The 22,742-nt window shown below is 40.4% G+C and overlaps 1 pseudogene; it reads left to right on the forward strand.

Moving 5' to 3' along the window:
* LOC129481651 (protein FRG1-like) overlaps window positions 1-21,149 on the forward strand; it is a 39,248-nt pseudogene extending 18,099 nt beyond the window's left edge.
* The last annotated feature ends 1,593 nt before the right edge of the window (window positions 21,150-22,742 follow it).

Here is a 22,742-nt window from a genome sequence, read left to right on the forward strand (position 1 = left end):
TCCTACTCTTTATTTTACATCATTATAAAAGTTACACAGACATCTTCATTTCAAGGTGAAATTCTATATAATACTGTTAATATAACCTAGATAAATCGGGTAGTTAACTGGAATTTGATGAAAACATTTAAGGCTTAATTTTTTAGACTCACAAAAGCCACTGATCTTTAATGATAAACATATACCAGGATGTGTCTAAAGAATAACTCCTCCCTTCTTGACACATGGTTTTTCAGTTTCTTGGCATTCCGTCCCAGTACTGAGCATCCCGAACCTTGCTTTGTCTGTCTCTGTTGGGAATCACAGGTTGCATCCAGTCTGACCCAGATTTGCTCTGTAAGGCATTGTGGAGGCCAGAGTGGAAGGCTCTAAGAGAGGGGGCAAATGCCTTTTCTAAAATGTCCTTCGTTCTTATAATTAGAGCACAAAAATTTATGTTACATTTTTCTCTACCAGTGTAATTTAAAAGCATCTATCAAATCTCTGTATGTTCTTCATGTTAGATTTCCAGTTATATGTTTGACTTTCTTTTAGAATAGTCTTGATCTCAGATAATTTCAAATCTAAAGCTCAAACAATTTCAATCTAAAATGTAGGTATTTTCTTAGAGAAGTGAAATGTTATATTTTTTCATTGCTTGCATCCGGCACATGCATTGTAATCTTGAATTTCCATAATGCTCCTGTGAGGTGGATGTGAGCTCAGCCTTACAGACAGGAAGAAAGCCTCTGACCCTCCTTACATCCTCATGGTTTTTGTCAGTCAGTTCATGGAAATCACAGTGATTTCAACATGTGGTAAAACAGGATGTGTACCCAGGCCCAGCTGATTCCAGAGGCCACTCTCAGTATTTCATAGCACATTGCTTCTCCAGAAACAGGTCATTGAGGAAATGCAGATGGGTTTGTGACTTGCATTTAATTTTATTTATTTATATGTTATTGTATCATGTTTAAATTATTTTTCAGCTGGATATCATCACAAAAGTGTTATTGAAGGCAACAATTGCAAATATATGTGCAGTGCTTTGCACTTATACAAAGATACAAAGATACACAATGATTGTGTTTTTCACTATTATTTAAAGCAATTTTCAGACGAAATACAAAGTTTTCTGGGCCTCTTTGGTTAGTCAAGTACTTGGGAGCTCTGAACAGTGGTTATTTAGGACCCTTCTCGTACCATTTAATTGCAGGCTCTTCTAATCTCTGTCAGCCCTTCACCTTTAGGTGCAAACACAGTAGAAACCACCCAGCATAAATCACAGAAAGAAAGTACACATTAAAAAAAAAAGATCATTGAGCTGTAGAACAACTTTTAGTAGCATAACTTACATGTTATTGGAATACACAAAGGAGAATAAAACAAAACAAAAGCTAAAAAACCCCAGAAAATTGAAGAAATAATAGTAGGAAAAAATACAAAATTGATGAAAACAATAAACCCACAGTTTTAAGAATCTCAAATAACCTCAAGCACAAGAAATGTGAAGAAAACAATATAAATGTAGTTCATTTTCAAACCACTTATCACTAAAAAACCAAAGATGATAAGGAGAAAATCTTAAAAAAAAAAAAACAGGATTTTTTTAAGGATGTCTTATGTGCTAAAAAAAAAAAAAGGAAGAGAGAAAAATTTTCCATAGGAATGACTTAATCTGGAAAACAGAAGAGTACTGAAAAATCTAGAAAACAGAAGAGTAGGTTGAGCCAAGATGGCTGAATAGGAACAGCTCCAGTCTACAGCTACCAGCATGAGTGATGCAGAAGATGGGTGATTTCTGCATTTCCAAATGATGTACCAGGTTCATATCACTGGGGAGTGCTGGACAGTGGGTGCAGGACAGTGGGTGCAGTGCACAGTGTGTGAGCCAAAGCAGGGCGAGGCATTGCCTCCCCAGGGAAGTGCAAGGGGTCAGGGAATTCCCTTTCCTAGTCAAAGGAAGGGGTGACAGATGGCATCTGGAAAATCGGGTCACTCCCATCCTAATACATTTTTCCAATGGGCTTCACTAATGGCACATCAGGAGATTATATCCCACACTTGGCTCAGAGGGTCCTACACCCACGGAGCCTCACTCATTGCTAGCACAGCAGTCTGAGATCAAACTGCAATGCAGCAGCGAGGCTGGCGGAGGGGCACCTGCCATTGCTCAGGCTTGAGTAGGCAAAGTGGCTGGGAAGCTCGAACTGGGTGGAGCCCACCACAGTTCAAGGAGGCCTGTCTCGGTAGGCTCCACCTCTGGGGGCAGGGCACAAAGAAAAGACAGCTATAACCTCTGCAGACTTAAATGTCCCTGACAGCTTTGAAGAGAGTAGTGTTTCTCCCAGCAGGCAGCTTGAGATCTGAGAATGGACAGACTGCCTCCTCAAGTGGGTCCCTGTATCCTGAGTAGCCTAACTGGGAGGCACCCCCAAGTAAGGGTAGACTGACACCTCACACAGCCGGGTACTCCTATGAGGCAAAACTTCCAGAGGAAGCATCAGGCAGCAGCATTTGTGGTTCACCAGTATGCGCTGTTCTGCAGCCACTATTGCTGATACCCAGGAAAACAGGATCTGGAGTGGACCTCCAGTAAACTCCAACAGACCTGCAGCGGAGGGTCCTGACTGTTAGAAGGAAAACTAACAAACAGAAAGGGCATCCACACCAAAAACCCATCTGTACGTCACCATCATCAAAGACCAAATGTAGATAAAACAACAAAGATGGGAAAAAACAGAGCAGAAAAACTGGAAGCTCTAAAAATTAGAGCACCTCTCCTCCTCCAAAGGAATGCAGCTCCTCACCAGCAATGGAACAAAGCAGGGCAGAGAATGACTTTGATGAGTTGAGAGAGGAAGGCTTCAGGAGATCAAATTACTCCGAGCTAAAGGAGGAGGTTCGAACCAATGGCAAAGAAGTTAAAAACTTTGAAAAAAAATAGATGAATAGATAACTAGAATAATCAATGCAGAGAAGTTCTTAAAGGACCTGATGGAGCTGAAATCCATGACATGAGTACTACGTGATGAATGCACAAGCCTCAGTAACCGATGAGATCAACGGGAAGAAAGGGTATCAGCAATGGAAGACAAAATGAATGAAATGAAATGTGAAGAGAAGTTTAGAGAAAAAAGAACAAAAAGAAACAAAGACTCCAAGAAATATGAGACTATGTGAAAAGACCAAATCTACGTCTGATTGGTGTACCTCAAAGTGACGGGAAGAATGGAACCAAGTTGGAAAACACTCTGCAGGATATTATCCAGAACTTCCCCAATCTAGCAAGGCAGGCCAACATTCAAATTCAGGAAATACAGAGAATGCCACAAAGATACTCCTCAAGAGCAACTCAAAAGACACATAATTGTCAGATTCACCAAAGTTGTAATGAAGGAAAAAATGTTAAAGGCAACCAGAGAGAAAGGTCGGGTTACCCACAAAGGGAAGCCCCATCAGACTAACAGCTGATCTCTCAGCAGAAACTCTAGAAGCCAGAAGAGAGTGGGGGCCAATATTCAACATTCTCAAACAAAAGAATTTTCAACCGAGAATTCATACCCAGCCAAACTAAGCTTCATAAGTGAAGGAGAAATAAAATACTTTACAGACAAGCAAATGCTGAGAGATTTTGTAACCACCAGGCCTGCCCTAAAAGAGCTGCTTAAAGAAGCGCTAAACATGGAAAGGAACAAGTACCAGCCACTGCAAAAACATGCCAAAGTGTAAAGACCTTCAAGGCTAGGAAGAAACTGCATCAACTAACAAGCAAAATAACCAGCTAACATCATAATGACAGGATCAAATTCACACATAACAATATTAACCTTAAATGCAAATGGGATAAATGCTCCAATTAAAAGGCACAGACTGGCAAATTGGATAAAGAGTCAAGACCCCTCAGTGTGCTGTATTCAGGAAACCCATCTCACATGCAGAGAAACACACAGGCTCAAAATAAAGGGATGGAGGAACATCTACCAAGCAAATGGAAAACAAAAAAAGGCAGGGGTTGCAATCCTCATCTCAGAAAAAACAGACTTTAAACCAAAAAAGATCAAAAGAGACAAAGAAGGCCATTACGTAATGGTAAAGGGATCAATTCAACAAGAAGAACTCACTATCCTAAATATTTATGCACCCAATACAGGAGCACCCAGATTCATAAAACAAGTCCTTAGTTACTTACAAAGAGACTTAGACTCCTACACAATAATAATGGGAGACTTTAAAACCCCACTGTCAACATTAGACAGATCAAGCAGACAGAAACTTAAAAAGGATATCCAGGAATTTAACTCAGCACTGCACCAAGTGGACCTAATAGACATCTACAGAACTCTCCACCCCAAATCAAGAGAATACACATTATTTTCAGCACCACACCACACCTATTCCAAAATTGACCACATAGTTGGAAGTAAAGCATTCCTCAGCAAATGTAAAAGAATCAAAATTGTAACAAACTGTCTTTCAGACCACAGTGTCATCAAGCTAGAACTCAGGATTAAGAAACTCACTCAAAACTGCTCAACTACATGGAAACTGAACAGCCTGCTCCTGAATGACTACTGGGTACATAACGAAATGAAGGCAGAAATAAAGATGCTTTTTGAAACCAACAAGAACAAAGACAAAACATACCAGAATCTCTGGGACACATTCAAAGCAGTGTGTAGAGGGAAATTTAAAGCACTAAATGCCCACAATAGAAAGCAGGAAGGATCTAAAACTGACACCCTAACATCACAATTAAAAGAACTAGAGAAGCAAGAGCAAACACATTCAAAAGCTAGCAGAAGGCAAGAAGTAACTAAGATCAGAGCAAAACTGAAGGAAATAGAGACACAAAAACCCTTCAAAAAAATCAATGAATCCAGGTGCTGGTTTTTTGAAAAGATCAACAAAATTGATAGACTGATAGCAAGACTAATAAAGAAGAAAAGAGAGAAGAATCAAATAGATGCAATAAAAAATGACAAAGGGGATATCATCACCGATCCCACAGAAATACAAACTACCATCAGAGAATACTATAAACACCTCTACACAAATAAACTAGAAAATCGGAAAGAAATGGATAAATTCCACAACACATACACTCTCCCAAGACTAAACCAGGAAAAGTTTGAATCTCTGAATAGACCAATAACAGGCTCTGAAATTGAGGCAATAATTAATAGCTTACCAACCAAAAAAAGTCCAGGACCAGATGGATTCACAGCCGAATTCTACCAGAGGTACAAGGAGGAGCTGGTACCATTCCTTTTGAAACCATTCCAATCAATAGAAAAAGAGAGAATCCTCCCTAACTCATTTTATGAGGCCAGCATCATCCTGATACCAAAGCCTGGCAGAGATACAACCGAAAAAGAGAATTTTAGACCAATGTCCTTGATGAACATTGATGCAAAAATCCTCAATAAAATACTAGCAAACCAAATCCAGCAACACATCAAAAAGCTTATCCACCATGATCAAGTGGGCTTCATCCCTGGAATGCAAGATTGGTTCAACGTAGGCCGGGCGCGGTGGCTCACGCTTGTAATCCCAGCACTTTGGGAGGCCGAGGCGGGCGGATCACAAGGTCAGGAGATCGAGACCACGATGAAACCCCGTCTCTACTAAAAATACAAAAAATTAGCCGGGCGTGGTGGCGGGCGCCTGCAGTCACAGCTACTCGGAGAGGCTGAGGCAGGAGAATGGCGTGAACCCAGGAGGCGGAGCTTGCAGTGAGCCTAGACTGCGCCACTGCACTCCAGCCTGGGTGACAGAGCGAGACTCCGTCTCAAAAAAAAAAAAAAAAAAGATTGGTTCAATGTATTAAAATCAATAAACGTATTCCAGCATATAAAGAAAATCAAAGACAGAAACCACATGATTATCTCAATAGATGCAGAAAAGGCTTTTGACAAAATTCAACAACGCTTTATGCTAAAAACTCTCAATAAATTAGGTAGTGATGGGACATCTCAAAATAATAAGAGCTATCTACGACAAACCCACAGCCAATATCATACTGAATGGACAAAAACTGGAAGCATTCCCTATGAAAACTGGCACAAGACAGGGATGCCCTCTCTCACCACTCCTATTCAACATTGTGTTGGAAGTTCTGCCCAGGGCAATCAGGCAGGAGAAGGGAATAAAGGGTATTCAATTAGGAAAAGGGGAAGTCAAATTGTCTCTGTTTGAAGATGACATAATTTTAAATCTAGAAAACTGGATCATCTCAGCCCAAAATCTCCTTAAGCTGATAAGCAACTTCAGCAAAGTCTCAGGATACAAAATCAATGTATAAAAAACACAGGGATTCTTATACATCAACAACAGACAGAGAGCCAAACCATGTGTGAACTCCCATTCACAATTGCTTCAAAGAGAACAAAATACCTAGGAATCCAACTGACAAGGGATGTCAAGGACCTCTCCAAGGAGAAATACAAACCACTGCTTAATGAAATAAAAGAGGATACTAACAAATGGAAGAACACCCCATGCTCATGGGCAGGAAGAATCAATATCGTGAAAATGGCCATACTGCCCAAGGTAATTTATAGATTCAATGCCATCCCCATCAAGATACCAATGACTTTCTTCACAGAATTGGAAAAAAACTACTTTAAAGTTCATATGGAACCAAAAAAGAGCCCGCATCACCAAGTCAATCCTAAGCCAAAAGAACAAAGCTGGAGGCGTCACGCTACCTAACTTCAAACTATACTACAAGGCTACCGTAATCAAAACAGCATGGTACTGGTACTAAAACAGAGATATAAACCAATGGAACAGAACAGAGCCCTCAGAAATAATTCTGCATATCTAAAACTATCTGATCTTTGACAAACCTGACAAAAACAAGAAATGGGGAAAGGATTCCCTATTTAATAAATGGTGATGGGAAAACTGGCTAGCCATACGCAGAAAGCTGAAACTGGATCCCTTCCTTACACCTTATACAAAAATTAATTCAAGATGTATTAAAACCTTACATGTTGGACCTAAAACCATAAAAACCCTAGAAGAAAACCTAGGCAATACCATTCAGGACATAGGCATGGGTAAGGACTTTATGTCTAAAACACCAAAAGCAATGGCAACAAAAGCCAAAATTGACAAATGGAATCTAATTAAACTAAAGAGCTTCTGCACAGCAAAAGAAACCACTATCAGATTGAACAGGCAACCTACAGAATGGGAGAAAATTTTCGCAACCCACTCATCTGACAGTGGGCTAATATCCAGAATCTGCAATGAACTCAAACAAGTTGACAAGAAAAAATCAAACAACCCCATCAAAATCGGTGAAGGATATGAACAGACACTTCTCAAAAGAAGACATTTATGCAGCCAAAAGACACATGCAAAAATGCTCATCATCACTGGCCATCAAAACCACAATGAGATACCAAATGCAAATCAAAACCACAATGAGATACCATCTCACACCAGTTAGAATGGCCGTCATTAAAAAGTAAGGAAACAACAGGTGCTGGAGAGGATGTGGAGACATAGGAACACTTTTACACTGTTGCTGGGACTGTAAATTAGTTCAACCATTGCAGATGTCAGTGTGGCGATTCCTCAGGGATCTAGAACTAGAAATACCATTTGACCCAGCCATCCCATTACTGGGTATATACCCAAAGGATTATAAATCATGCTGCTATAAAGACACATGAACACATGTGTTTATTGTGGCACTATTCACAATAGCAAAGACTTGGAACCAACCCAAATGTCCAACAATGATAGACTGGATTAAGAAAATGTGGCACATATACACCATGGAATACTATGCAGCCATAAAAAAGGATGAGTTCATGTCCTTTGTAGGGACATGGATGAAGCTGGAAACCATCATTCTCAGCAAACTATCACAAGGACGAAAAACCAAACACCGCATCTTCTCACTCATAGGTGGGAATTGTACAATGAGAACACATGGAGACAGGAAGGGGAACATCATGCACTGGAGCCTGTTGTGGGGTGGGGGATGGGGGAGGGATAGCTTTAGGAGATATACCTAATGTTGAATGATGAGTTACTGGGTGCAGCACACCAACATGGCACATGTATACATATGTAACAAACCTGCACGTTGTACACATATACCCTAAGACTTAAGTATAATTTTAAAAAAAGTCAAAAAACAACAGATGCTGGCAAGGCTGTGGAGAAATTAACATTTTTACATTGTTTGTAGGAATGTGAATTAGTTCAATCATTGTGGAAGAGAGTTTGGCGATTCTGCAAGGATCTAGAAACAGAAATACCATTTGACCCAGAAATCCCATTACTGTGTATATATCCAAAGGACTATAAATCATTCTATTATAAAGATACATGCACACGTATGTTTATAGCAGCACTATTCACAATAGCAAAAACATGGAATCAATCCAAATGCCCATCAATGATAGACTGGATAAAGAAAATGTGGTACATACACACCATGGAATACTATGCAGCCATAAAAAGGAATGAGATCACATCTTTTGCAGGGACATGAATGAATCTGGAAGCCATCATCTTCAGCAAACTAATACAGGAACAGAAGACCAGACACCACATGTGCTCACTCATAAGTGGGAGCTGAATAATGAGAACACATGGACACGGGGGGGAACAACACACACGGGCCTGTCAGTGTGGCCAGCAGGGAGAACATCAGGATAAATAGCTAATGCATGTGGGGCTTAATACCTAGGCGGTGGGTTGATAGGTACAGCAAATCATCATAGTGCATGTTTACCTATGTAACAGACCTGCATGTCCTGCACATGTATCCTGGAACTTAAAATTTAAAAAAAATAAAATAAAATAAAAAAGAAAACAGAAGAGTACTGAAAATTGGCTCACAGTTCCACAGCCTGTACAGCAAGCATGATGCTGACATCTGCTCAGCTTCTGGGGAGGCCTCAGGAAACTTAACAATCATGGTGGAAGGCAAAGCAAGAGCAGGAAGAAGAGAGTGAGAAGGAAGGTCCTACACACTTTAAAAAAGAAGATCCCATGAGAACTCTGTCACAGAAGCAGCGCTAGGGGGATGATGCTTAAGCATTAGAAACTGCTCCCATTGACCAGCCACCTCCCATCAGGCCCCATCTCCGAGAGTGGGAACCACTGGAAGCTGCTCCCATGGATGAGCCACCTTCCAGCAGGCTCCGCCTCCGACACTGGGAACCACTGGAAACTGCTCCCTTGGATCAGCCACCTCCCAGCAGGCCCCATCTCCGACACTGGGGATTACATTTCTATAGAAGTTTCCAATAATTTTGGAACACATACTAATAAGATATTTATAAAAACACAGTCCAAAGTAGACCAAACAGCATTCACTCTTCTATTTGAAAGTTTTCCCTCTATTCTAATGTCACAATCTCCAGCGTTATTAATCAGAATCCTGCATTTAAGGGAATCTGATGATTATAAAGCCATCATTTAAAGAGGACCAAAATGAGACAACAATTGTCTGTGGATGACAAAAACATTAAAGGCAGCCACAGTTAAAGACACGAACAACAGTCTTTAAAGTAGAATTTGCTGTAGAGCCTATTATGAGGGAGACATTTCTAGTTATTACCTCTTTTATTCTAAACCATGGAAAAAGGACCTACCAAATAAAGTCCTTCTAGAATAGTGAAGGGCTCCTGGCAATGTTCTCTTTAATCCATGATGTGGGATAAGGGGAGTTTTGACTGATTATGAGGCAATATATATATACCACTAAAGTTTCAACACCCTAAAAGGAAAAAAAAGGGGGGGAGGGAACTCCTGGAAGAAACAGATGGAGCCATAGCAGAAGACGATTTCAATCCACTGATCTCTGAATTGTGGGCTCATTGTGCTGCATCGCTCTGCGACTTATGCTTCTGCCGCAACAAAGATCTAATTCTCAGGGTTAAAGGAAAAGATACCTGCCGTACCCCTGAGGCAGAGAATGGAGAAATCCAAACCTGACTTATGTCTAGGGTTCTTAAACCACACAATCTGCTCACAAGGAGGACCTTACTCTGAAGATACTGATTTGGGGCTGTTTCAAAGAAAAAAATTATAAATATGAGTGGGAAAGAGAACAACCTTCCCCGTATCCAGTGGCAAAAATATGAGGGAGAGGGAAAGAAGGAAGGAAGGAAGGAAGGAAGGAAGGAAGGAAGGAAGGAAGGAAGGGAGGGAGGGAGGAAGGAGGGAAGGAAGCAGGGAAGGAAGGAAGGAAGGAAAGAGGGAAGGATGGAGAGAGGGAAGGAAGGAGGGAAGGAGAGAGGGAAGGAAGTAGGGAGGGAGGTAGGGATGGAAGAAAGGAAGGAAGAGAGGGACGGAAGGAATGAAGGAAGGAAGTAGGGAGGGAGGTAGGGATGGAAGGAAGAAAGGAGAGAGGGAAGGAAGGAATGAAAGAAGGAGAGAAGGAAGGGCAGGAAGGAATGAAGGAAGGAAGGAAAGGAAGGAAGGAGAGAGGGAAGAAAGGAAGGAGGGAGGGAGTGAAGGAGAGAGGGAAGGAAGGAATGAGGGAGAGAGGGAAAGGAGAGAGGGCAGGAAGGAGGGAGGGAAGGAAAGAAAGAGGGAAGGATGGAAGGAAGGAGGGAAGGCAGGCAAGAAAAGGGAAGGAAGGAAGGGAGGAAGGAAGGAAGGGAAGGAAAGGAACTTGGATATGCACAAAAACAAAATTTAAATTAAAACGGAATTCTAGCATCTGACCCACTAGGAAATGTACTATTTTCTAAAACAATTTATACAGTCCAAAGATAAAGGAGTGCTGATGGGTATTTGGAACTCTCCAGCATATATTCTGAATCAATTTTAACATCTGCTGAAATCTACCAATTGGCATACCTTCACAAACTTAATCAATACGGGAGCTCAAACTTTGTTATACCTGAGATTTCACTAAATTTAAACATTGCACCCCGTAATTCTAGCAGAGTAACTGCATATAGAATAGAGGACACATAGTTATGCCTCAGATTTATTACCTTGACTAAATTTCCCGTAGTCATAGAAGCCTTTGTCCATAGGGGACCTGGATGCTCTGACCTAATGAGTAACAAATTGAAATTAAACCATTTGCACTTACACGTTGACTTCACCCAATGTAACCTTACAGAACTCCCTCTCCTGTTTTTTTAATTTGATTTATTTTTAATTTTCATTTTTTTAGAGATGGGGTCTTGCTCCATTACACAGGCTGAATGAAGTGCGGTGGCACAGTCATAGCTCACTGCTGCCTCAAACACCTGGGCTCAAGCAATCCTCCCATTTTAGCCTTCCAAGTAGCTGGGATTACAGGCATGCACCAACATAGCCAATTAAAAAAATTTATAGAAGTGGAGTCTTGCTATGTTTCCTAGGCTGGTCTCTAACTCCTGGCCTCAAGCAATCCTCCTGCCTCAGCCTCCCAAAGTGCTGGGATTATAGGTGTGAGCCATGGTGCCTAGCCTCCCCATCTTGATAAATTAGCAAATATGGTCCAACATAAATTACAACATGACTTCAAGTAAATAAAAGTTATTATATAAGACCCAATTAATTAGTGAAGGGGTGATTATCCTCATTGCTTCAACATTTAGCAGTAGAATTTGGCCTGTTCTTAAACTTGCAAATAGTAAATGGTGTTTCACAGTAGATTGCTGTAATGTCACTGCAGTGCTCCCATCCATTAAGGCCCTCGTACCCAATGCCTAATATTATGGTAGTTAATTTTTTTTTTATTTCAATAGGTTTTTGGGGAACAGGTGCTGTTTAGTTACATGAATAAGTTCTTTAGTGGCAATTTCTGAGATTTGTGGTGCACCCATCACCCAAGCAGTGTACACTGTACCCAATGTGTAGTGTTTTATCCCTCACTGCACCCATCCCACCACTCCCAGCCTTTCCCTGAGTCCCTGAAGTCCATTGTATCATTCTTATGCCTTTGCATCCTCATAGCTTAGCTCCCACTTATGAATGAGAACATAAAATGTTTGGTTTTCAATTCCTAAGTTACTTCACTTAGAATAATGGTGTTCAGTTTCATCTAGGTTGCTGTGAATGCACTATTTCATTCCATCTTATGGCTGAGTAGTATTCCATGGTAAATATATATTCCACATTTTCTTTATCCACTTACTGATTGATGGGCATTTAGACTGGTTTCAAATTCTTGCAATTGCATATTGTGCTGCTATAAACATGCGTGTGCAAGTATCTTTTTCATATAATGACTTTTTTTCCTCTGAGTAGATATCCAGGAGTGGAATTACTCGATCAAATGGTAGATCTGCTTTTAGTTCTTTGGAAATCTCCTCACTGTTTTCCATAGCTGTTGTACTAGCTTACCTTCCCTCCAAAAAGTGTAAAAGTGTTCCCTTTTTACCACATCCATGCCAACATCTATTAGTTTTTGATTTTTTGATTATGACCATTTTTGCAGGAGTGAAGGGGTATCATATTGTATTGTGGTTTTGATTTGCATTTCCCTGATAATTAGTTATGTTGAGCATTTTTTCATGTGTTTGTTGGCCAGTTGTATATCTTCTTTTGAGAATTGTCTGTTCATGTCCTTAGCCCACTTTTTGATGGGAAGTTTTTCTTGCTGGTTTGTTTGAGTTCCTTGCAGATTCTGGGTATTAGTCCTTTAATCAGAAGTACAGATTGTGAAGATTTTCTCCCACTCTGTAGGTTATCTGTTTACTCTGCTGATTATTTCTTTTACTGTGCAGAAGCCTTTTAGTTTAATTAAGTCTCATCTATTTATCTTTGTTTTAGTTGCATTTGATTTTTGGGTTATTTGTCATGAAGTCTTTGCCTAAGCCAATGTCTAGAATGGTTTTTCCAATGTCATCTTCTAGAATTTTTATGGTTTCAGCTATTAGATTTAAGTCCTTGATCCATCTTGAGTTGATTTTGGAATAGGGTGAGAAATGAGGATCTACTTTCATTCTTTTATGTGTGGCTTGCTGTTTATCCCAGCACCATTTGTTGAATAGGGTGTTCTTTCTCTGCTTTATGTTTTTGTTTGCTTTGTTGAAGATTAGATGACTGTAAGTATTTGGCTTTATTTCTGGGTTCTCTATTATGTTCCATTGATCTAAATGCCTATTTTTATACCAGTACCATGCTGTTTTGGTGACTATGGCCTTCTAGTATAGTTTGAAGTCGGCTTCTAGATTTGTTCTTTTTGCTTAGCCTGCTTTGGCTATACAGACTCTTTTTGGTTCTAGGCTTTTATTACCTTAAGGTATATCCCTTCTATGTCTTTTTTAGTTCCATGTGAATTTTTATAGTTTTATGAAGACTGATGTTGGTACTTTAATGGTGATTGCATTGAGTTTGTAGATTACTTTTGGCAGTATGGTATTTTCACAATATTGATTTTACCCATCCATGAGCATGGGATATGTTTCCATTTGTTCGTATCTATGATTTCTATCAGCAGTGTTTTGTAGTTTTCCTTGTAGAGGTCTTTTGTCTCTTTGGTTAAGTTTTCCAGATATAATTAAGATTTTGTCTGCAAAGATTGCATGCAATTGACAATTATAGGAATATACTATTATAATTATAGGAATTATAATATTCCTAAGGTTTTTATTGCAGCTATTGTAGAAGGGGGTGAGTTTCTGATTTGATTCTCAGCTTGTTCACTGTTACTGTATAGCAGAGCCACTGACTTGTGTACATTAATTTTGTATCCTGAAACTTTGCTGAATTCATTTCCCAGTTTTAGTAGCTTTTGGGATGAGTCTTTAGGGTTTTCTAGGTATACGTTCATGTCATCAGCAAAGAGTGACAGTTCGACTTCCTCTTTACCTATTTGGATGCCCTTTATTTCTCTTATCTGATTGCTCTGGCAAGGACTTCTAGTACCGTGTTGAATAGAAGTGGTGAAAGTTGGCATCATTGTCTTGTTCCAGTTCTCAGTGAGAATGCCTTCAACTTTTCCCCATTCCATATAATGTTGGCTGTGTGTTTGTCATATATGGCTTTTATTACCTTAAGGTATGTCCCTTCAATGTTGACTTTGCTGAGGGTTTTAATCATAAAAGGATTCTGGATTTTGTCAAATGCTTTTTCTATGCCAATTTTGCTGAGGGTTTTAGGCTTAAAGGGATGCTGGATTTTGTCACATCCTTTTTCTGCATGTATTAAGATGATCATGTGATTTTTGTTTTTAATTCTGTTTATATGGTGTATCACATTTATTGACTTGCAGATGTTTAACTGTCCTGCATCCCTGGTTTCTCTTCAGATCGTATATATCTTTCACCTTATGATAGTTAATTTTATTTGCCAAGTTGGGTTGCCTAGATATTTGGTTAAACACTCTGGATGTGTCTGTAAGGGTGTTCCTTGATGAGAAGAACATTTGAATATGTAGACTTAGTAAAGTAGTTGCCCTCCCCAGTGTGATTCAGCCTCATCCAATCCATTAAAATCCAAATAAAACACAAGGGTAGAGGAAGAGAGAACTCACTCTCTTTGATGATTTCAGAGCTGAGACGTAGATCTTCTCTTGCCTTTGAAGTCAGACGTGAACTGTAACTTACCCCATCAGCTTTCCTGGCTTGGACTGGAACTCCACCATTGGCAGTCCTGGGTCTCCAGCTTGCTGACTGCAGGTGCTGGGACTTGTTAGCCTCCATAACCACATGAGCCAATTCCTGATAATAAACCTATATATATTCCTGCAACTGGTAAATATTTTGTTGTTAATAGAATTGGCTAACATGTTCTTTTTGTGCCTATTTTAACAGAGTCTCAGTCATAGCCTGCCTTCATGTCTGAATGGACCAGGTAAACCACGGAGTGCCTTGGCAGCCTTGTCATTGCATGTAGTCTTCACAGACAAGATCTCACTGCAGCCACCTTTCTACAGGAGTACAGGTGTGATGTTATACTGATGACATCATTCTCAGAGAAAATTCATTTTACACACTAAGGACACACAGATACAAAGAGCTTTATACAAAGGGAATGGGCCTTTCCTCAACACAGTAGTGCAAGGCCCTGCCACTTTGCTTCAATTCCTGAAAATTCCTTGGTAAACATGGGGCTGCTCTATTCTTGAAACTTTCAAGCAATAGTTATTCATCCTCTCAGTATCCACAATGTTAATACAAGCCTAATATTCTTTAATTTCTGTTTTGTTTTTTGGATACACAGTCTTGCTCTGTCACCCAGGCTGGTATGAAGTGACATGATCTCAGCTCACTGCAGCCTCGATCTCCCAACCTCAAGGAATTGTCACATCTCAGCTTTCCAAGTAGCTAGGACTACAGGTGTGTGCCACCACACTCAGCTAATTTTTTTTTTTTTTTTTTTTTTTGTAGAGAAAAGATCTTGCTATGTTCCCCAGGTTGGTCTCTAACTCCTGGGCTCAAGCGAACCTCTTGCTTCGGCCTTCCAAAGTTCTGGGATTACAGGTGTGAGCCATTATGCCCAGCCCTTTAATTCTTTACTTGGGGTTCTGTTGACAACATATTTCTTACTTACAAATTTTACTTAATCTCGTTGATGCTGTCACTTGAAAGCTGACCCACCTTGAATGAAGCCTCCTCACACAAGTCTAGAATCTGTCCGAATTTAAATTAACAGGCACTTCTATGAATTCCATCAGAGCACACACTATAGATGCTTGAGCAACCTCTTCTCATGCCTCCTGAAGTATCTGTGTTGTATGTGGTGGCCATAAGTTATCCATGGACTTCTGATGTAAAAAACAAACCTGCCCCTTTTGACCCTGTGCTGTACAGCATCAGGGCAGTGATTGCTGACCACATACTGGACCCTCGAAACAGAGGGCTCTGCATCCATGTCCATGAGCCTTCATGCCCATCTGGCCATCAGGCCTTGGGAAGCAGCACCCCACAGTGCTTGGCACAGCTGCAGAGACCTCCTTGCCTCAGAATGGAGTCAAATCTGTACCCCCTGCAATTCTCATCTGCAAGAAGCACTGGCCTCCTTCATCCTTGGGCTATAGAGCTGACACTGGCCTCTTTCATCCTCAGACTGTGGTGCTGGAAGTCACCCCTCTCTGACGCCCCTTGGGATCGACTGAGTGACCAGCAGTGAAGTTCGTCCACCTTCTGAATGCATGCCATCATCGGATGTGATGGAGCTCAGTGGGGGGCTGCTGCCTTCCCTCCCTTAGCTAGGATGTCCCTGATAAAGGATGACACCTAAGCCTCAGCACAACTGGCCAAACTTGAGGTGGTCATCTCAGCACTGATGCTGGGCCAACAATTAGCCCCATTTGTACATTTTTACAAACTTTTTGACAATTGCCAAGAATTGTCCACCTTCCCTCCCCATTGAATTAAAGAAACTTCTTGTCTCATGGATACTCAGAATACAAATCAAGGTAACAGATGCCTTTATTTTAACTAAGGACACGATACGGATCTCACAGGGACACTCCTTATCCCCTGCTGAGTTCCAGACACTATTGATGGTGACCAAGGCAACATTTCCTCAGAAAACACAGTGCTGGGCTTGTGAAGAATGTGTCCAGTAGAGCTTCCACTGCCCCTGTAGGCTGAAGGCAGCTGCTTCAGTTGAGAGATAGACTGAGCTCCTCAAAGAATTCCTATTTAAGTTACAAAGCAGCGAGTTGATGCCCTGCTGGGTTCCACCATCGCCACAGGCTTTCATTACTCTACGTTCATGCTCCTTAGGAAAGTGCACTTTTTACACCAATGCTACACAGTTCCCTCAGGTGCCTTTACTGGACATCAAGCAGTTCACATTTTTGACAACCATTCAGTCCTGGACTGTCCAAGGGGTGGAGGTAGCTCCGTACAGGAAGCTGCCTGCTGCATGTGGATCAGTAATATCAGACTTGCCCAACAACTCACTGGAGACATGAAAACTAATGCATGGGGAATGCATGACGTCACCCAAATATTTACGAACACGCTTGTGCTGCCAGAGACCCCAGACCTCTAAACCAATGCATGGGGAATGCATGACGTTACCCAAATATTTACCAACATGCTTGTGCTGCGAGAGAACCCAGATCACTTTTCTTGCCTCCTGCTAAATAAATGGGGGGCAGTAGCTTCCCATCAGCTTCCACATTTCATTACTCATAATTGTGGCCTTCCTAATCTCTCACACCCCTAAGCACCTATTACAATGTCTCAACAGCCTTCTCTCAGCCTCTCAAAATAGTAGTCATCATTAAAATAAATGTCTGATATTGAAGCATCAGGGTCAATTGTACTATGACACATAAAATTTCATGCTGCACCCCACCAGTTCCTCAGCCTAATGGATTTCATGCCCCCACCAGACTGCAAAACTCTTTGAATTAGTCAAGCACATCCCTCAAGGGACCAGGGGCTACCCCACTCTCTGATTTCTATCAAGCCTGTCTCCCACAGCCTCTGCTCCAGAGTGCAACCCCCGGGTAGACCTGCATAGATGCAGTGTCATCCCCTGCTGGGCTGAGTATGCATGATGAATAAATTACTGTTAATTTCGTCTGCTCAGTGTTTGTTGTGTCTGCAGCCATCCCCAGAATTCTAGGGCAAGACTAGTTTCTTCACCAATGGGGTGAACAGGAAGGAACCCAACTAGGAATTGCCTTTTTAAAAAAATCTCTTCTCACCTTCTTAATTACGTAATGTATGCATTTTTTTTATTCCTCTTCTTTTTTCTTTTTTTCTTTTTTAAAATTTTATTATTATTATACTTTAAGTTTTAAGGTACCTGTGCACAATGTGCAGGTTTGTTACATATGTATACATGTGTCATGTCGGTGTGCTGCACCCATTAACGTCATTTAACATTACGTATATCTCCTAATGCTATCCCTCCCCCTTCGCCCCACCCCACAACAGTCCCCAGAGTGTGATGCTCCCCTTCCTTTGTCCATGTGTTCTCATTGTTCAATTCCCACCTATGAGTGAGAACATGCAGTGTTTGGTTTTTTGTCCTTGAGATAGTTTGCTGAGAATGATGGTTTCCAGTTTTGTCCATGTCCCTACAAAGGACATGAACTCATCAATTTTTATGGCTGGATAGTATTCCATGGTGTATATGTACCACATTTTCTTAATCCAGTCTATCGTTATTGGACATTTGGGTTGGTTCCAAGTCTTTGCTATTGTGAATAGTGCCACAATAAACATATGTGTGCATGTGTCTTTAGAGCAGCATGATTTATAATCCTTTGGGTATATACCCAGTAATGGGATGGCTGGGTCAAAAGGTATTTCTAGTTCTAGATCCCTGAGGAATCACCACACTGAATTCCACAATGGTTGAAGTAGTTAACAGTCCCACCATCACTGTAAAAGTGTTCCTATTTCTCCACATCTTTTCCAGCACCTGTTGTTTCCTTACTTTTTAATGATCGCCATTCTAACTGGTGTGAGATGGTATCTCACTGTGGTTTTGATATGCATTTCTCTGATGGCCAGTGATGATGAACACTTTTTCGTGTGTTTGTTGGCTGCATAAATGTCTTCTTTTGAGAAGTGTCTATTCATATCCTTTGCCCACTTTTTGATGGGGTTGTTTTTTTCTTGTCAATTTGTTTGAGTTCATTGTAGATTCTGGATATCAGTCCTTTGTCAGACGAGTAGGTTCCGAAAATTTTCTCCCATTTTGTAGGTTGCCTGTTCACTCTGATGGTAGTTTCTTTTGCTGTGCAGAAGCTCTTTAGTTTAATTAGATCCCATTTGTCAATTTTGGCTTTTGTTGTCATTGCTTTTGGTGTTTTAGACATGAAGTCCTTGCCCATGTCTATGTCCTGAATGGTATTGCCTAGGTTTTCTTCTAGGGTTTTTATGATTTTAGGTCTAACATGTAAGTCTTTCATCCATCTTGCATTAATTTTTGTATAAGGTGTAAGGAAGGGATCCAGTTTCAGCTTTCTACATATGGGTAGCCAGTTTTCCCAGCATCATTTATTAAATAGGGAATCCTTTCCCCATTGCTTGTTTTTGTCAGGTTTGTCAAAGATCAAATGGTTGTAGATATGTAGCATTATTTCTGAGGGCTCTGTTCTGTTCCATTGATCTATATCTCTGTTTTGGTACCAGTACCATACTGTTTTGCTTACTGTAGCCTTGTAGTATAGTTTGAAGTCAGGTAGCATGATGCCTCCTACCTTGTTCTTTTGGCTTAGGATTGACTTGGTGATGTGGGCTCTTTTTTGGTTCCATATGAACTTAGAAGAGTTTTTTCCACTTCTGTGAAGAAATTCATTTGTAGCTTGATGGGGATGACATTGAATCTATAAATTACCTTGGGCAGTATGGCCATATTCATGATATTGATTCTTCCTACCCTTGAGCATGGAATGTTCTTCCATTTGTTTGTATCCTCTTTTATTTCATTGAGCAGTGGTTTGTAGTTCTCTTTGAAGAGGTACTTCACATCCCTTGTAAGTTGGATTCCTAGGTATTTTATTCTCTTTGAAGCAATTGTGAATGGGAATTCACTCATGATTTGGCTCTCTGTTTGTCTGTTATTGGTGTATAAGAATGCTTGTGATTTTTGTACATTGATTATGTATCCTGAGACTTTGCTGAAGTTGCTTATCAGCTTAAGGAGATTTTGGGCTGAGATAATGGGGTTTTCTAGATATACAATCATGTCATCTGCAAACAGAGACAATTTGATTTCCTCTTTTCCTAATTGAATCCCCTTTATTTCCTTCTCTTGCCTAATTGCCTGGCCAGAACTTCCAACACTATGTTGAATAGGTGTGGTGAGAGAGGGCATCCCTGTCTTGTGCCAGTTATATCAAAGGGAATGCTTCCAGTTTTTGCCCATTCAGTATGATACTGGCTGTGGGTTTGTCATAGATAGCTCTTATTATTTTGAGATAATCCCATCAATAACTAATTTATTGAGAGTTTTTAGCATGAAGTGTTGTTGAATTTTGTCAAAGGCCTTTTCTGCATCTTTTGAGATAATCATGTGGTTTTTGTCTTTGGTTCTGTTTATATGCTGGATTACATTTATTGATTTGCATATGTTGAAACAGCCTTGCATCCCAGGGATGAAGCCCACTTGATCATGGTGGATAAGCTTTTTGATGTGCTGCTGGATTTTATAGCTTTTTTGCTCATTCCATTATCTGAGGTCAGCCACTGATATTTAACCCATCCCTAGCCTCGGAGGAGGGCAGAGGAACACTGGTCATATTTATTTCCCTAGTGGCGAAGACATGGTTTCCTCCTGTGCCACTCAAATTCTCTCCTTCTTTAACTTGATGCTCAGTAGGTTGTGTTTCACTTGTCTTTGCAGATTCCTAGGAAGATGAGAATCAGCTTTCATTTTTGATGTTGCCATAGAGAAGACTCTATGGTAATGTTTATTTGCACAGTCAACTTTCTCTTCTTTTCCCTCAGACAGAAATTGCAAACTCTTTGGTGAGAGACAGCTTTCTGGAGTCTGCAAACATAGATTATCTTCCCTCTTTTGATGGCAAATTTCTTATATCCCCACCAAGAATAAAATACTTACATATAATCTTGGCATGTTATATGGATTGCCGACTACACATAAGAACATTCCTTGATTTTAAATCTACATTAATTATAAAAATTTGGGTAGTCACAAAAAATTATTAGGTACAAATTTATAGACCTCTTCTTAGGACTAAGTGAATTACTATTAACTAATATGTATTGTGCAGTTAGTGTATGGCAGAAGCTTCCAATGTACTATTTCATTTTATACGTAATACAATATTCTATGCAAAATGCTATAATTTCCCCATACCTCCAATTTGGACGTGATAAAGCTGGGCATTGCAAAGTTTTTGCCCCAGAGTTCTCTGCTTAGTAAGAAGTAGAAGGAAGTCTAAACCTAAGTCATCTGACTTCAGAGCCCATATAGTTAAATGCTCTAAATGCAGATTCCCAGGGTGGAGGTGACTATGAGAACCTGTCACATATGATGTACAACAGTGCTTCCCTGTAACATGCACAAGATTCCCGTGATGATGCTGACTATGAGGGCCTGTCACATATAATGTAGGACAGTGCTTCCTCTGTAACATACACAAGATTCACCTGGGGATCATTTTAAAATGCAAACTCATAGACCACACTTTGACTAGCTAAGAGCTTTTAAATGGGTGTCCAGGTGGCAGTGCTAAGATCCTACTGTTCATGTGGGCACTGGCTCACCATATTAATGAAGCTTAGGACCTCCAGTCCCTGCTGGAAAAGAAATACAGATACATAGGACGTGACTGTGCATATGGAATGTCTGTTGTGTTCTGGACATTGTACTAGACACTAGAGATAAAAAGTCAAGTGTCCCTTGTCTGTATCTGAAAGGAGCTTCCTACACATTGGCTTCTGACTGCAGTGTATATTTTCTCTTCTGACCTGGGAGAGTGAGCTCTACCTCAATGTTGGTAACTGAACACTGCCCAGTGGACTTGACGGGGGAGACCATAGCTAGCTCTGCTCCCACATAGCTATGACCATAGTATATCTCACGACGCCATTTCCCCCTTGTCAAAAGGCTCCCTCCAGTATCATACACGCTCCCCATGATTATACATTCTTCCTCCTTCCACCAAATTTTCCTTAATCTTGTAAAGATAAAAACATAAACCACATTCTTGTCATATTAATTATATATTAATGATGATAGTTCCTTACTTTTCATGTGTTTAATATTTTCTCCCAATTTATAGAATATATTAATATAAGAATAAATTTTAGCCATGCATATCTATTACAAACTTCATTATATACTTTGCTATTTTTAAATTTCTCATGCTCTTATAAAATGTGTGTTCTGGACTCACATTGGCTTCCATTTATTCCCTCTGGTTTCTATTAGTTTAGGCTATGAGCAGAGATGGACGAGGTGGCTGCTGTATTGGATCAAGGATATGAGCAGAGATGTTTGAGGCAGCGGCTGTAATGGATCAAGGCTATGAGCACCTTGTGAAGTAAGATGTTAAATCTGTAAATATCAGAGTGAATCCTAACTTATCAATTCAACACTGGATTGTAAAACAGCTCAGAAATGACTAAAAACACAGCTCTGCAACTTAGGAGGCTGAGGCAGGCAGATTGTTCTAGCTCAGGAGTTGTAGACAAGTCTAGGAAACATGGAAAAACCCTGTCTCTACAAAAAAAAAAAATTAATTAGCTGGGTATGGTGATATAAGCCTGTGGTTCCAGCTTCTCAGGAGGCGGAGGTGAGAGGATTGCTTGAGCCCAGAAGTTAGAAGGAGCAGTGAGCCCTGATCACGCCACTGCGTTCCAGCTAGGTGACAGAGGGAGACCCTGTCTCAAAAACAAACAAACAAACAAAATAACAAACAAAAACAGCTCTAAAGGAAGGTGGCTAGAAAAAGTAGCTCAAGTTGTTCCTGTCTGGTGAAATACAAATATAAATGAACTATTTATGTGCCCCAGTGACTTCATAATCCTGAGAGCAAAGCAAATTGTTCTGGCAGGTTCTGGACAAATTTATCACATCATGGGTTTCAATGCCAATGTCAAATCATAAATATAATAATCAAATCTGAAAGTGAACCCAGTTTCAGAGACCTCCAGAAGCCACTGTGTAGGAAGCTCCTTTCACATAGAGACAAGAGATTATTTGACTTCTTATCTCTGTTGTCTAGCACAATGTCCAGAACACAACAGATATTCCATATGCACAGTCACATCCTATGTATGTGTATTTCTTTTCCAGCAAGTAGTAGAGGTCCTAAGCTTTGTTTGTATGGTGAGCCCGTGCCCAAATGAGCAGTAGAATCTTAGCACAGTCACCTACACACTCATTTTGATGCTGACTCC

Source organism: Symphalangus syndactylus, chromosome 5 (assembly GCF_028878055.3).
Source record: "Symphalangus syndactylus isolate Jambi chromosome 5, NHGRI_mSymSyn1-v2.1_pri, whole genome shotgun sequence".
Classification (NCBI taxonomy): Eukaryota; Metazoa; Chordata; class Mammalia; order Primates; family Hylobatidae; genus Symphalangus; species Symphalangus syndactylus.